The 14,883-nt window shown below is 49.4% G+C and overlaps 1 protein-coding gene and 2 long non-coding RNA genes across 3 annotated transcripts in view; 1 reads left to right on the forward strand and 2 right to left on the reverse strand.

Annotated features, from left to right (window-relative positions):
• Window positions 1-1,242: 1,242 nt before the first annotated feature.
• On the reverse strand, window positions 1,243-3,377 carry LOC135392863 (uncharacterized). The gene is made up of 2 exons (XR_010422267.1): window positions 3,211-3,377; window positions 1,243-1,532 (listed from the first exon to the last, which is right to left on the reverse strand). It is a non-coding gene; the product is annotated as an uncharacterized LOC135392863 (long non-coding RNA).
• Window positions 3,378-3,622: 245 nt separating this feature from the next.
• Window positions 3,623-14,883, forward strand: part of LOC135391373 (alkyldihydroxyacetonephosphate synthase, peroxisomal-like) — a 97,135-nt gene continuing 85,874 nt past the window's right edge. The window contains exon 1 of the mRNA XM_064621627.1: window positions 3,623-3,640. The gene's annotated coding sequence lies outside the window, so the exon portion shown is untranslated. The remainder of the gene's footprint in view (window positions 3,641-14,883) is intronic.
• LOC135391374 (uncharacterized) lies at window positions 3,866-4,796 on the reverse strand. Its single transcript, XR_010421910.1, has 2 exons — window positions 4,635-4,796; window positions 3,866-4,046 (listed from the first exon to the last, which is right to left on the reverse strand). It is a non-coding gene; the product is annotated as an uncharacterized LOC135391374 (long non-coding RNA).

Below are 14,883 nucleotides of genomic sequence, written 5' to 3' on the forward strand. Positions count from 1 at the left end.
AATGTAAACTGCATGTAAGCGAGTGCAGAAAAAAAAAGGAATGCCGTTTCGAGCACTAGATTTTCCAGACTGCCATTGTAAGCGCTGTGTGTAGGCAATGTTTATAGCCTAATTTACAGCCGCTGGTAGGTCCAGTTGAGAGCCTCGGAGATACCGGCATCCGTACTATCCGATCACACTTGTACGTCGGCATACAGTAAGTATGCACTAGTAAAACAATACGAAGAGCAACTAAAAATTCCATAATCAGTCAGTATAGGCGCCAGTGACTTGTGAAAACAATAATTGTAGGATAAATATATCACAACAAAATAAAAATAAAGTACTCATATAGCAATAGGAGACAAGGAAAAATGACGTGAATGTCTCGAATCGAACTGCGGACCTTTCGTGGCGAAGTTCGACACTTCACCTCTCGACAAACAGCGCTGAGGGCGCGGGCCGCCTTAAACTCGCGAGGTCAACCATGCACAATGGGGATTACTTCGGTAGTCGGAGGCTAAACGGCGTGATAAGGACGGCGAGTGTGGCTCCATCTAGAATCTGGAAAATCGTGAATCGGAGTTGCTCCCGGACTGGTATGGCCTCTTAAGCGCGTGCTTAGTGCAGTCGGAAGGCTCGCTGTCTGTTCTCCAGGAGACAGAAAAAGCGCTTGACGGCATGTCACACAAGCTAGTCCAGCCGGGGGAAACGCGATGGCTCTCCTACCACGGCAGTATTAAAGTAGTGGTCCAACATTATGCCGGCATTTGTGCTTCCCTTGAACATATTTATGTGGAAGCTAGGGACCACTCATCTGATGCTGGCGGCCTTCTTCTTCTGTTCCGAAAGGTCTCCACAATCTTCATTCTTGTCTTGCTCGTTGCGCTACTTTCACGACTTACCATCCTCAGTAGGGCACTGCTGTCATCCAAGGGGAATATCTCGGAAGCCACGAATGTGATAAATGCCGTGATAGAAGAACTGGAAGATATCAACATGCGTGATTTGAGACGTGAGGCGGACGACATCCTAAGCAAGGCAGAAGCCAGCGGGGTTCATGTGGAGCACGACGTATCCGCTGAAAGCGCTCTCTTAAAGGTTGCGGAGAATTATAGAACAACAGTTACGGATAACATGAAACTTCGTTTCTCAGATAAGCTTCCAGACATAGCGAAATTCCACACAATGCTGAAGAATAGAAGCAAAATGACGGGTCTCACTGGCGTTGCTGATCTGTGCAGAACACGCAAGGATGAGATGTCCACAGAATTCAAAATATATAATCGGTATCCGGGTGACATCGCCAGTCATGAGAGCCTCGTCATCACATTGGTGTTGTTCAGAAGAGGGGCGAGAGATGTTTCCTGCCTTATCGGCAGCCGCCGAGAAGGTTCAGCTCTTGTCAATAGGGACGGCCGGCGTTGAAAGGAGTTTCTCTGTAATGAACAGAATGTTGTCGTCCGAGCGTTCTCGGCTTCTCCCTCAGCACGTGGATGCCCTCATGAAGGTATCTGTTGAAGGGCCTGCCATTCCATGCACCAGGAGCGGCTCTGAAGAGGAGAATAGCAACTATGAAGACGTGATTGACAGAGCCCTTGATATATGGTTAAGTACACCGCACAGGAACCTTTGAGAAGACGGAGAAGTAGTCCCGTTGAGTGACAACCACTACGCCTATATTTCGCGTTTTCTTAGCTTGTTGTGGCGGAGGTCCTACCTTATCATCGTTTTTTATTTGTGTTTGTCGCATAACTTTGTGATGTACGAAACTGAAAGTAATATATTGAGTAATATATTGCTCGTGTTCCACCGTAAATAAAGATTGTTCGAAATAAGTGTTGTGAATGTTGTCCACACACCCACTACCCCCCCCCCCACACACACACACACTCGCAACAACCCCCCAGACAAAGAATTCTGGATAAACCACTGATCGGCAGAACAGTTTGTAGAATTGTGTTCGCTGGTTTATTCATGCGGCGATGTGATTCTACGCGTGTTGTACTGTTCCTGGACACAACTATTATCCCACGAATAGTCTATCAACTCCGGAACTGGAATGCTTCGTGAGTTGGAGAGTGAACACGGTCGGGCGCCGTCAGATTTCGAGGGCTGACAACAAAGACAGAATTACGTGCCACAGAAGCGCTTTCCGCTCTGCAAGCAGCGAAAGAAGATACTCATCATGAAATGGTACGCACTCATAAAACTGCTTCGGTATTAAGAAATGAACGGTGCGTTCTTCGTGCAGTGGACTTTGTATTCACAGTGCACCCATGTATCAGATCTTTGAATCAGTGCCTTGTGTCAAATAAATATTTCTCTTAGCCAAAAGAAGCTTCAGTTATTTTGAATATCGGGTAACGGCAGTAGGCGTGAAATCCGGTAGAAGTCGATGGTAGCCAGAACCGGTCGAAAGATCAGCCAAAATTAAGGCTCCTGATTGGCCGACTGGCATTGCATAATTTCTACAACATTGGAACTCTCATTGGTCATGTGCCCAGTGTTGTGTGAATTATCTCAAACTATGGACTCTATGGGGAGCTGTTGGAACCTGGTTCCAACTAGAGCCCTGCACGGGCCCCCGACCCGGCCCGTGCCCGACCCGGCTCGCGGCCCGGGCTTGTTATTGGCTGTGTGCTCCGGGCCGGGCCGATCCCGGGCCGACAAAATATGGCAGCACCGCGGGCCGGGCTGGGCCTGGGCCGTTAAAATACGCCACCACCGCGGGCCGGGCCGGGCCGACAAATATGTTCCCGAGAGTCAGGCCCAGCCGGGCCACGCAGCTAATTCCACACAATGGAGATGCATTAGTTCATATCATCATGCGCTTGCGCGATTCCTGTGCATATTTTGCAAAGACAAGCAAAGGATACTGCATTATGCATATGATTCGACCCTCTAGAACATTCTCCAAGCCACTTTACATTGCTCCTCACTCCTCACATATTTCACAATCATTTTGGCAAAGCTTGGTGAGAGGGGTAGGGACTGGGAGAAGCAGTTTGTCGACAGCATGCTCTACCTCCGCAAAATCTTGACAGTGTAACGATAACGCCCATGCCCGCGTGCGTTCTGGATTTAATTTGGTCTCGTGCGGTTACGGTGTTAAACCGCCATCACTTGTATGTTTGTCTTCTCTCCTTATAAATTTACTTATAAATTTGTTTGATAATCGCCAGAAACGCGTACGTCGCGGCTGGAAATACTAGGCCGGGATCTACTCACCGGGTCACCGGGCCGGGCCGGGCCGGGCTCTAGTCACTGGGTCACCGGGCCGGGCCGGGCCGCATAAAAATATGAAGGTCCGGGACCGGGTCGGGCCAGGCTATTTTTCGATGCGCCCGGGCGGGGTCGGGCCCGGAAACGTCGGCCCGTGCAGGGCTCTAGTTCCAACTGCCACCTTCGCCTCTCGCCCTCCTGTCCCTCTCGGCTCTCGCTGTTTGAAGTTTGAATTTGTAGCCACCGTGGCGTCTGCACATTGCATCAGCCTCTGCCGTCAAGGTTGTGGAGGCGACAAACAAGAGGCTCACGAGTGCTTCGTACACTCACAAGGCACCGTTCTACTGCAAGGAACGTGACCCCTGCTACTATTGAGGAAGTTTATTCTCACAAGCAGCAGCATCGCCTACAACAGAGTTTGGAGCTCACACAAGTAGTAAGTACTGACCACGTTTATCCGGAAACGCACATCTTCGTCTGGACGCCATTAATTAGCAATTAGAGCTAGTTGGGACCCCCCACATTAATCAGCACCCTCCAGGGAGCCATCACACTAATTGGGGAACGTCTATCTCGCGTCCAGACGAAGTTGTGCGTTTCCGGATAATCGTGGTCATAAAAAAGAAAAAAATAGGCAGAAAATAAAATAAAAAGATAGAAATAGAGTGGAGAGAAACAATTTATTCGAAAATCAACGATGCCGCGGCGAAGAAGCCGCTCCTCAACACCCGAGTGACCAGCGCCCGCCATGTTGGTAGTTGTCACCCAGCAGTTGCAGAGATCGACGACAGGTGGCCACTTAGTTGCAAGACATCACACCAGATGGCGCCACCATCATAGCTCTAGACGAGAAAGACAGAGAACAAGATAAGGCAGGTAAAAATGACAGCACTGCTAAACAAGTCTAGGCATGCGAGAGAAAAGGTTTAACCGCTACTGCTAAAACAGTACGGAGAAAATGGTACACATCGGGGGAAAAGGCTCACGGGGCGATAGCTTAGGCCTAACCACAACGTCACAACACTATGCAGCTAACACAAGGCGGGAACCACATCGCTAAACATGCGTCAACACGAACAAAAGGCTTGCTCACCGCAAAACAAGTCTAAACATGCGAGAAAAGGCTTAACACGAGCGCGGTCAAATCACTCGTTGGTCACCGCTAAACACGGCAAACATACGAGGAAAAAGTCTTACGGGGGCGATCGCTTAGGCCTAACCTCAACATCACAACACTACGCAGCTAACACAAGGCGGGAACCACTGGGCACACATCGCTAAACATGCGTCAACACGAACAAAAGGCTTGCTCACCGCAAAACAAGTCTAAACATGCGAGAAAAGGCTTAACACGAGCGTGGTCAAATCACTCGTTGGTCACCGCTAAACACGGCAAACATACGAGAAAAAAAGCGCGTCTAATCACTCACCTTCCTCTCACCGACTCACCGACTTCTTCAATCTCACCGACTTCCAGGCAGAAACTGAGCGAGCACGGGGAACACACGTCTGCTCTCTACGACAGCCAGCCAGAAACTGAGCGAGCGCGGGGAGCGCACGTCTGCTTTCCACGACAGCCAGAGAGAAACTGACTGAGGCGACGCGCAGCGGCAGCTATGGATGCGCGCGCGCCCTCTGCTCCACCCGCGGGTGTTTTCGGTTTCGACTCTCTGCTGCGCGCGCGCTCCTACCGGCGACGGGTGGCTTCTGAGTTTCGGTTTCACTCTCGTTTCTTTGCGCGCGCGCGTTTATCTCTATGAAGGCAGCGCGCACCGCGCTCGCGTCATCACTACGTGAAGATGTTCAGCTACCACTCTTTAAAAAATTGTTCCCGCACCCACGCTTCTTGGGAAGAAGTGGAGAAGGAATGTTTCAGCAGCGAAAGTCCCCTCAACGAGCTCGTCATCACTGCTTTTCGCTACGTGATAGACATGGTAGGCTTTGGCAATATAGGAGAGATCTCGCCAGGGCCACTGCAGGAGATGGTGCGTCGGATCTACGCCCGTTACAAGAACGTCTGCATAACGGTTCCTGACGGACCCCTGGGACTGATGAACGAATTTGTGAGCTTGGCCAACGCAGAATTCAACTACATCGCTGCAGACATCGTGGACCTTCTCGCTCGTGCCATCGCTCATATTAAGCACGCCCTGCGGAAGCAGCGACATTTGCAAGCAGTCTACATCGCCAATTTGGTCATTGATTTATTTAAATACCGCTTGGTTATTGACATGCAACGCATTAAACAGTCCGAATAACTTTGACGAGACTCTGTGTGTTCTTTCACTGAAACATGTTTATTAAATAGAAACAAAAGATTTGGTCAATTGATGCCAGCACCCTCCCTCCCTTGCCTGATCATCTCGTAATGCTGCGTTCGTGAGATCAGACGTGCCAGAAAAGGGGAATCTTCATCGCAGCGTCGTCATTGCGCGGGTCACGGTACCAGCGCGATGACGGAATGGTCATTCTTTTCGTACACCCATTCCGCTACCACACTGCCACAACGACCCGTGCTTCTCCTGTCTGCGAGAGAGAGAGAGAAGCATGTCTCGACTAGAACTTTTATTCTCGATTACATGCGCGTGCAGCTCTTTGTTCCACGGTTACTCGATGCCTGACGTCGACGGTCTCGGGCTCTCTTCCGGGTTTTCCGGTGCTGCACAAAGAGGGAGTACTATCGTAATGCGATACGCGTCAAAACACTAGGAAAGCTTACCGTATTCGCTGCTCCCATAAGGGAAGGAGTGTACGGCATCCACGAGATAGCGCTTGTCGTCGTAGGGGACCAAGCTCTTCTTGAGTCTCGAAATGGTGTACATCGTTTGCTTTATACTCTGGATGGTGCACTGCTTCTGAGAGACCGCCTTTTCATTGAACAGAGAATCTCGGTACACTTCGTGCAATAAATGTTTCCTCACCACGTCTTTCTTAACTCCTTTCGCTCTCGCGATCTGTTTGTGTGTCCCAGCCAAGAGAATGCTGTACATTTTCGCTCGGATGGCTACGACTTCCTGAATAACTCCGCCCCCCGTCTCGTCTTTGAAGTACCCCATCTGATCCGCGTGCTCGTCGTTGAAAAGTGGGTGGTCCGGCGGATAGGAAGATAGATCTAACTCACTCTCAATCTTCATCAGCTGCTCTTCCAGGCTTTCACACGTGAGAGAAAAAATTATGCTGTCCGTGTCGCTATAGATCAATTGCACTGGACATGTCAAGCGAGAAAAGAGTGACTCGTAGATGAAGCTGTACATTCGGACTTTGGATATTTCAAGAATGGCAAAGCCCACGTAAAGGGGGTGCGTGCATTTGATGCGGCGTTGCTTCATCTCGTACAAGATGCACTTATCACTCAGAATGTGAAAATGCTGACTGTCGACGGAGCTAGCTTTTCGGAGCGCGCTTTCTTTGTCGTAGGCTATAGCGTACCTTTTCATGCGTCTCACATTTTGTATCGTCTTACCGAACGTGCTGTTCGACATGGTTTTGTACAGAAGTCGCTCGAATTTCGTGGTCGCGGCATTCCTCAACGCGACGTTTCTCTGCACGAAGGTTCGCAAAAAGTTGTCTTGGCGGAACGAGAGGATGCTGTGAACACGTTTTATTTTCATGCCCAACCTCACGTACAGTGCGAGCAATGCATAGTGAACGACGTAGCGTTCTTTGTCGTAGCACGTCAGCAAGAGTTTCTTTGTGGGAGGGGCGTTCAGCGCCAACGCGTCTTTCAAGTGTCGCTGGTAGGGGGAGAGTTCGTTCTCGTTCACACACCTGTGTTCGGGTGCCAGGAGAAAATCCCTGGTGAGCGCGTGCAGTTCTTCGGGATACGACAAGTCTACCACGTAGACGTAACCCCCTTCCGAATCGTGAGGAATGTTGAGAAAATCGATCTCGCTCCACCTCGAAGGATCGACCCACTCAAAGCCCTCTGTTGGGAGATGGAAAGTCATCGCGTAGGGGTACAAACTGTTCACGTCGAGGTTCTGGATAAAAGTCTTTTCTTGCTGGGGATCGTAATCGTCGCACCCCTCGTGATTAGCCCGACAGTATCTGTGGAAGCTGTTACAAATGCCTCCCCTGATTCCCTTCTCGATCGTTTCGTACATCTCTTGGTCGCTTATGAGCTCGAGTTTGACATTGGTGAGCTTCAGAGCGCTACTCCACGCGTAACTGGCGAGGGATACGGTGCGTAAGATATCTATCCTGTCCGTCTCTAGCGCAATCTTTCTGAAATATAGCACGACGTCACACAGCTGACAAGTGTCGAGCGTGACGTAGAGACGCGTGTAATCTCCTAGGTCCTTGCATTTGAACAATTCGAAAATCTCGAGGGCGTACTGATAGTCCTCGTCCGTGATCTCTTCATCGTTCAGGTCACTTTTGAAAGCTTCCTTTGGCGGTAGTGCGGGCAAATTGTACGGTTCGAAACTGTCGACGAAGGTGTACGGGTAAATTCCCTTCTTGAGAAGCCGTCGGAAACGGTCACCAAACATTTGACGGGTACAATGAAACGCACTCTCGCCACCGCTGGAGAGGAGCGTTTCTACCAGGTTAGACAACGAGAGGTTGAAAAACTGTAACGGTATCGCGGAAATAGAGATCTCCAATATTGAATCCTCTTATCTTTTCCGAGCTCGAAGCTAAGATCCACGGTTCGCCCAGATTTAGAACGTGCATGTGGCGGAGAAGGGAGCTAAAATCGTACTGCAGGTTGTGCACGTGTGCAGGTTGTGTGTCGTGATGCGACACCTTCCGCGTATGTCGGTTAAATTCGATTCCACAAAATTCGCAGTGCGTAGCGCTCACGTGCCGAAAGTGGTCTTCCATACTCATGACCAACGGTGAGGGAAGACGGTTCAGCCTATCGATTTGTTCGCTAAATCGCTTTAGTGCGAGCAAGCATTTTTCTGCCGCGTTGGGTCCCAAATAGCCATCTACGTCCATTATTTTCCCATCACAACTTCTCACTAGCACAATGCTATACGAGCTCATCCTGTGCACACTCGAGGCGTCCTTCACGAGTGCATCCTTTTCCAGTATGCTTTCCGTGTCCAATACCGCGAAATAAGGGTAGGGATGCATGTACTGTATCTTGGTGAAGGAGACGCTCTCCCCCGCTTTTGGCATTTCGAGAATTACTTCGTTTACGTCTCGACACAAACGCTCGTGCTGCTCCAACGCCCCTCTCGTCTTATAACCGCTCGTGCATTTCTCGCAATAAAAATAGTCACCTCGCCCCATGAAAGTGCTAAATTTTCGGATCCCACATAAATGCTCCCTAACCTCGAGCAGGTGGACTTTATCCTTATAGAGCGTAGAGGGAATCCGCCCGGTAGATATCGAACTCGTCTGCTCGTCGAACACGTAGATGTAGACGGAGATTTTGTTTTTTCTCTCCCACAGGGCAATGTCTTCGTAAGTGACTGGGAAGCAGGGTGGCCAGTACGTTACGCGCGTCTCCGGATTCGAAGGATTCATGTATTTGTGGTATCTAACATGAAGGTTTGGTTTGCTCCTCAACGGATGCAAGAGTGCCAGCACGCTGTACTTGAAACACTCGTTTTCGTGATTCGGTGGAAGTTTGACGTTTGTGAGAGTCTTTGTTTTTTTCTTCAACATTTCGGGAAGCTCGATCGTGCACCCAATCCGCTTCGGTTTTAAGCGCGTTAGTTTTAAGTCGACACATTGGACGTCGTTCGAGGTGAAACCAGACCCTTCTCCCGCATAATTTTCTACGCGTTGCGAGGACTCTGCGATGGCAGCATTTATCGCGCCTTCGATTTCTTGGCGGTTATGAACGACTCTCATGTGAAGGTTCACGTGAAGGAGATGCGAAGTCAACCCGTCGGCTCCGTCCTTAACCATGAGCGCCTTCGAGCACAGACAAAATTTGAAAGGCATGGGATAAGCTTCGAGGACGCGCGTGATTACTGGAGCTATGCTCGGTAGATAGAGTCGCAAATCGTCGACGTTGTCGTCGTGCGGGGAACAGAGAAGCGTGTACCTAGTAGCCGTTCCGTCAAATGCCTCATCTGTGAGAAAAAAAGGAAGGAATCGTCTCTCCGTGACGGAGGGATGATTCTCTACGACGTGCTCTCTCAATTCAACGATTCTACGTCCCTGGACAAGCTCAGCTTCGTTTTGAAATTCTGGGCTTGCATCTGGTGATTCCTCTCGAACCCTACCAGACAGAGGAATGAAATCTGCATACGGCTGATCCCCTTCCCACATGAGCAATTCGTCTGCATTGTCATGTCCATCTAGGGGTTCGTCGTTGTCGTCCGTTTCAGGTATTACGAATGGCGGACTACTGACTCTGTCGTCGTCGTCGTCGTCGTCATCATCTGAATGGACGACTGGGCTATTACCGAGATTCTCTATTCTAGCTTCGTGCTCTCTTTCTACGGCCACGAGCATGGCATCGATGGGGTCGTACTGACATACGAGACAGAGCGGCACTGCGGTCAAACAAAATCAGTACGAGATTCCCCCTCACGAAACAATGCTCACTTTTCCCTTCAGTTAAGGAACGCTTGAGATTGATGATGATGAGAGAGGATGGGATGAGTCCCTGTGTTCAGTGTCATGCGGTGACAGCGGCTATTGGTTCCTGAAAAACAATGTCATGCATAGAATACACTTTCACAGCAGAGACGGTCAACTTATACCCCTGTCACACGGGCATTTTCGATCCTGCTCGACCGAACCTGCTTGAACCCAATGCAGATCGGATGGTGCTACACGGCCGCTTCCAAGCAGGATCGAACTTTGATCCTGCTTGACTCAAGACAGTTCCCATAACAGGATTGAGAATTTCAAGACGGCTCGACGGCCGCCATTTGCATCCTCGACCCCGGTGAACTGTCATAACTTAAGACGGACATGCGCGCGAAGCTACAAATGATGCTTACATCGGTATACGATAAATTACCACTAATATCGCTGTTATATAGGAAACGCGAAATTAATGAGTTCCGTTTATTCATTTGCACAGGTCAACCATTCAATGCGCGTTGAAAGTGGCCGTCTAGCAGCGTCAAAACTCGAGCGGGCTCGGGAAGTTCGATGCAGATCGGATTCGAGAAGGATCGAAATGCCCGTGTGACAGGGGTATTACATTTTGCTCCACGAAACGCCTCGTGTCGTGGATGGATGCCCCTCGTGGGCTTCCTGTCAATCATCGTAGAACCAGCGCACCTTTTATAGTCGCTACACCGCTCTCCTCCTCCTCGCATTGCGACGGTGTCGTCTGTACTTTGACCACCTCGCCTTCCGTCTTTCGCGCCTTTTTGCGATGTCGCATATGACAATGATGTCATCGACGTTCAATAAAACATTACACTAATTTCTAGCTAACACTCTGGGACGACTTGTACATGACGACAAGAAGACCCAGAGTGGGATTCGAACCCAGGATCCTTCTACACTGGGTGCGACACACTAACCACCAATCTAATTCGTACTGCGTGACGTTTTTCGTATTGCGGGGTTCGTGTCTACACACGTCACAACATGTTCAAACACGTTCAAACATGTTCAAACACGTTCAATGACGTCATAGAGAGAGAGAGAGGAAGTAGTGTGTCCAGGGACGACTTCGACGGTTCGCCGCCTGTGTCTAAACACGTCCAAACACGTCCAAACATGTTCAGACACGTTCAATGACGTCATAGAGAGAGGGTGAGAGGAACGAGTGTGTCCAGGGCCGACTTCGCCGCCCATGTCCAAACATGTTCAAACACGTCTTAACATGCCCAAACACGTTCAATGACGTCATAGAGAGTGAGAGGCAAAGCTTTACCATAAATGTCGAAGCGAACGTTCGATCGTCATTCCATCATGATCAGCTTGGTAGATCCTCGTAAGTAATACCCATGACGTCATCATCATCGTCGAAATGTTTGAAGAGTTTCGTTTCCAGTGTACAACACTTTTGCTGCGCGTGAAGTCGGTTTTTTCTCGCCTCACATATTTCGGGAGATTGGCAGCGCCCGCTTCTTCTGCACCAATTGTGGTGGATGTGGTCCAAAGGTACGTTTCCTCGTTATTTTTTAATACGTTCTATAATCGTTCACATTTTTTCAGAGCAAAAGCATTGGACGGACGGATTGATTCGCCCGTTTCTCGGCTGTCGGACGGTGCGTTCGACGTACGTTGCGAAGGACTTCGACTATTGAAGGAAGATGGAGAAGATGGACCATCAGTGTCACTCTGTGACTGAAGAAGATTGTACGTGTGTGTGTGTTTGAGATATAAAAACACGCGTTTCTCACACTCCTTTCGTTGCAGATTACGAATGGCTACTGACGGGAGATCTGCCCTTGGTCCTAACCTTCAAGCCTCCTCCAAAGACCTTCTTTTTGCGAATCGGCGATCAACTGACTACCTGTCGCTGCGGTGGACTCTGGTCGAGAAACCCCAGCCATTGGTTAGACTCGAGCCTTCGTCCGTATTTGGGCTGCCTTCCCGGCTACGAAACCAAAGCTGGAGCCTAATTCATGTGTAACGAGAAATAAAAAAAGGTTGTCTACTCTCATTCCGTCTCAGTCATGATGACGCCCGAGCAGAGGTTTGCCACCTTTGTGCAAACGCGAATGTATCGGGACTTGCTGCGATTACGCGATTATATTCACGGCGATAGCTGCGAGGGAGACTTTCGCTCGATTCTCAAGACTCTCACGTCTTACTTACGTCTTACTTACTTACGTCAGACTTACGTCTGTTCACCTTCAGTGGGAAGATTGCAAAGAAAATGAAGCGCTTCGTAGATTACAAGCTCGAGCTGTTGGAAAAGTATAGACGAGGAGAGACAGTCGACCCGTGTCTCATCAACGCGGGTTTCAACCGACCTATCGTCCGTCGCTACTGGCTTCTCCACGCATCCCTCGACGTCACGGTGCAGACCGGCGACGACGGTGAGCGTCGAGTCAGCACGTTGGAAGATCGTCTCGCAAGGGTCTTGTGTATGTCGTGAAAAAATAAATAGTCTATTTTTACGAAACGAGTTCGCTCACGAGGAGACGTTTTATTGTTTCGTCATTCTCTTCGAGGTTACAGGAAAACATGGATACATAACTTTTCAAGCTGTAGCGTTTCGACATGCGCGTGGCTACGTAGATACAAAAAAGCCCGCAGTAACGCGAAAAAGGCGATTGAATACACTTGCCGTTATACTCGTCCACTACAGGTAAAGTCCTTCGAAAGTTTGCTTCGATGGGGGGAAGTCCGTAGCTGTCGAAAAACATGGCAGACCCGTCGTAGTTTTTCAGGTAGAGCACCCAGTGCTGCCCGCGCCTTCTTCGCTCTTCCGTATTGATGATTAAATAGCCGGGCTTGCGTAAAACGAAGGCTTCGTCGGAAGTGCAAATGCCTCTCAGCATGGAGGAAGCGAGGGGGTTCAGGGACACGAGTTCCAAGATGTCACTCTCATACATCTTTTCTTATGGGAAGGTGACCGTACGGTCCTTGTCGACGCACGTGAGCTTGGGACACTCGGAAATCAAGAGGACGGTGACCGCGTGTGGAAGGGCTTTAGCGAAGCGTAATTGTAGGCGAACGTTTCCTTTTCGCCATTCGTTCAAATGCGAAGGAGAAGAACACTTGTCCACGTCCAAGTTGAAGTAGAGAAGGAACCCGTTCGTTTTAAATCGCTCGCAGCTATACTTGAAATGTTTCTCTCCCAGTTCTTGCAAGAAGTTAAAGTAGGGAATTTTGACGAGGTCGTTCTGAAAGTCGTACTCGGCTCGCACTTGCTGGCCGTCCACGGAGAGCATCGAATGAGACAGGTCGTAATGGCGGAATTTGTAGGGGTTCGATTGGATGTCGCCGAGAAAGTCGGACGTGGCGAGCAGGGCGACGCATAATTTGGAAGGTATCATTTCGGGGTAAACGTTTTCAAAGTGAGCGTCCAAGCTCCCGGCACTCAAGCTCCGCACCTTGGTTTCCAATCCGCGTAACACGTAGATGGCCGGCGTGGTCTGGGGTCGGATTCACAAACAAGTTCGTAAGATTCGCTACGATGTCGTAGTCTACAACCGTCGTAAGACATCGTCGCAAATCGCGGCGTTCAGTATTCACGAAAGGATCGTAAAAGAGAGGGAGTTTCACGATGGGCAGAACGAGCAAGAAAGAGCAGCTGACGTGCTTCCTGAAATGTGACCGTGGGATTAATGAGCGATTGGGCCCGAGGTTATGTTATTGTTATAGCAACGACGTCAGCTCAACCAATGGGGCCCGTTGTATCCTATGCCACATGCCACGGTGTTTGTCAACAAAATCGCTCGGTATTTTCAGAAGTGTGTTCTGAAGTTGATATAGAAGTCACTCATCGGGCCTCAAAGCGTGTCCACCGGCTGAATTTTACGGAGAGCGAGATAGAGACCCTCGTGGAAGGGTACAAAACAAACAAAAACGCTATCGACGCCAGTGGAGATAGAGCAGCAGGAGCTATAGACAAGCAAAAGGTCCCTAAGCACATCACCGCAGCCCTCTTCGCGGTTTCGGGAATTACACGGAACTTTGCAGAAGTAGAAGTGGACAGACTTTAAAAGTTCGAGCAAAAGAGAGGTATACGATGTGGACGTTCGCAGGAACAGCACAATGGGAGGGTTCATTGGGAGTTAGGGTGGATATTACAGAGAGAAAAGGAAAGGACGGTTATGAAATTTCATAACATTCACAAGTATATTAATTTCAAACGTCAGGAGCAAGTGTAGACCGCAGCGCGGCTAGTACCGGTGACGATACTGGAGGAAAGAGTGGTTGGGGCCATTGACCGAACTGCTGTCCATGATATTCCTGGCAGTTTCGATATTGGTATGTGTGTGAGGAGGGGATGAGTGCACCAAACACCCTCACCACAAACTTGTGTTAATTAATTCGCTGAGAATGCTGTGCTCAGCTCTGACTCAGCACAAGAACTCACCAATCCAGGCCCATCCCATCGACCATGTCCAACAACGCCTCTTTCAGGGGGTACGTTTTCTCCCATGTGTACTCACCTTCAGAAAAAGCGACTGCGAATGATATCTATGTAGAGCCTGCTCAGCAGCCTCAGGCATCCGCCTCATGGTCAAGCAAGGACTCATGTTTGAGCAGGGGCATTCAGAGTAGAACCATGCACAGAACCACAAGCATACTCTACCTCCTCATGCTTCGTCACGTGCATTCACAGTGTACAGTCAATTGAGTCAATAATTATATGCCTGTTTTCTCAGATTAGTGTGTGCATGGCATTTCATGAAGGCGTCAAGATGACAGCCGCACTGGGGCAGAGGAAGTTTTGGAGACTCACAAGAAAACTGAGAAACATTTAGCAGGCCTGCTTGTTCTGCGATGCGAATGCTTGCCATATAGAGCAGCATAAGTATGGGGTGAACACATTACCAGGTGGCAGCTTAAACCATGGCAATAGTGAATAGACTGCGTACATAAGTACGTGGAATCTTCATTTATTTAGTCGACTTCAGTTACAAAATTATTTAGGAGCGTATTCAGACATAAACGTGTTTTCTAAAACCACCAAACTCTCCATCCCCCGGGCACTCCTCCTGCACAATTTCAGAATATGCACACGTATACGGAATGTTCATAGAGAAGGACCTTGCTTACGCTACATTGCATGACAACTGCCTGGACATGACCAAACATAATTTACCCAGGGTGTTTTTTAGAAGTTCACTC

Source organism: Ornithodoros turicata, chromosome 4 (genome assembly GCF_037126465.1).
Source record: "Ornithodoros turicata isolate Travis chromosome 4, ASM3712646v1, whole genome shotgun sequence".
Taxonomy (NCBI): domain Eukaryota; kingdom Metazoa; phylum Arthropoda; class Arachnida; order Ixodida; family Argasidae; genus Ornithodoros; species Ornithodoros turicata.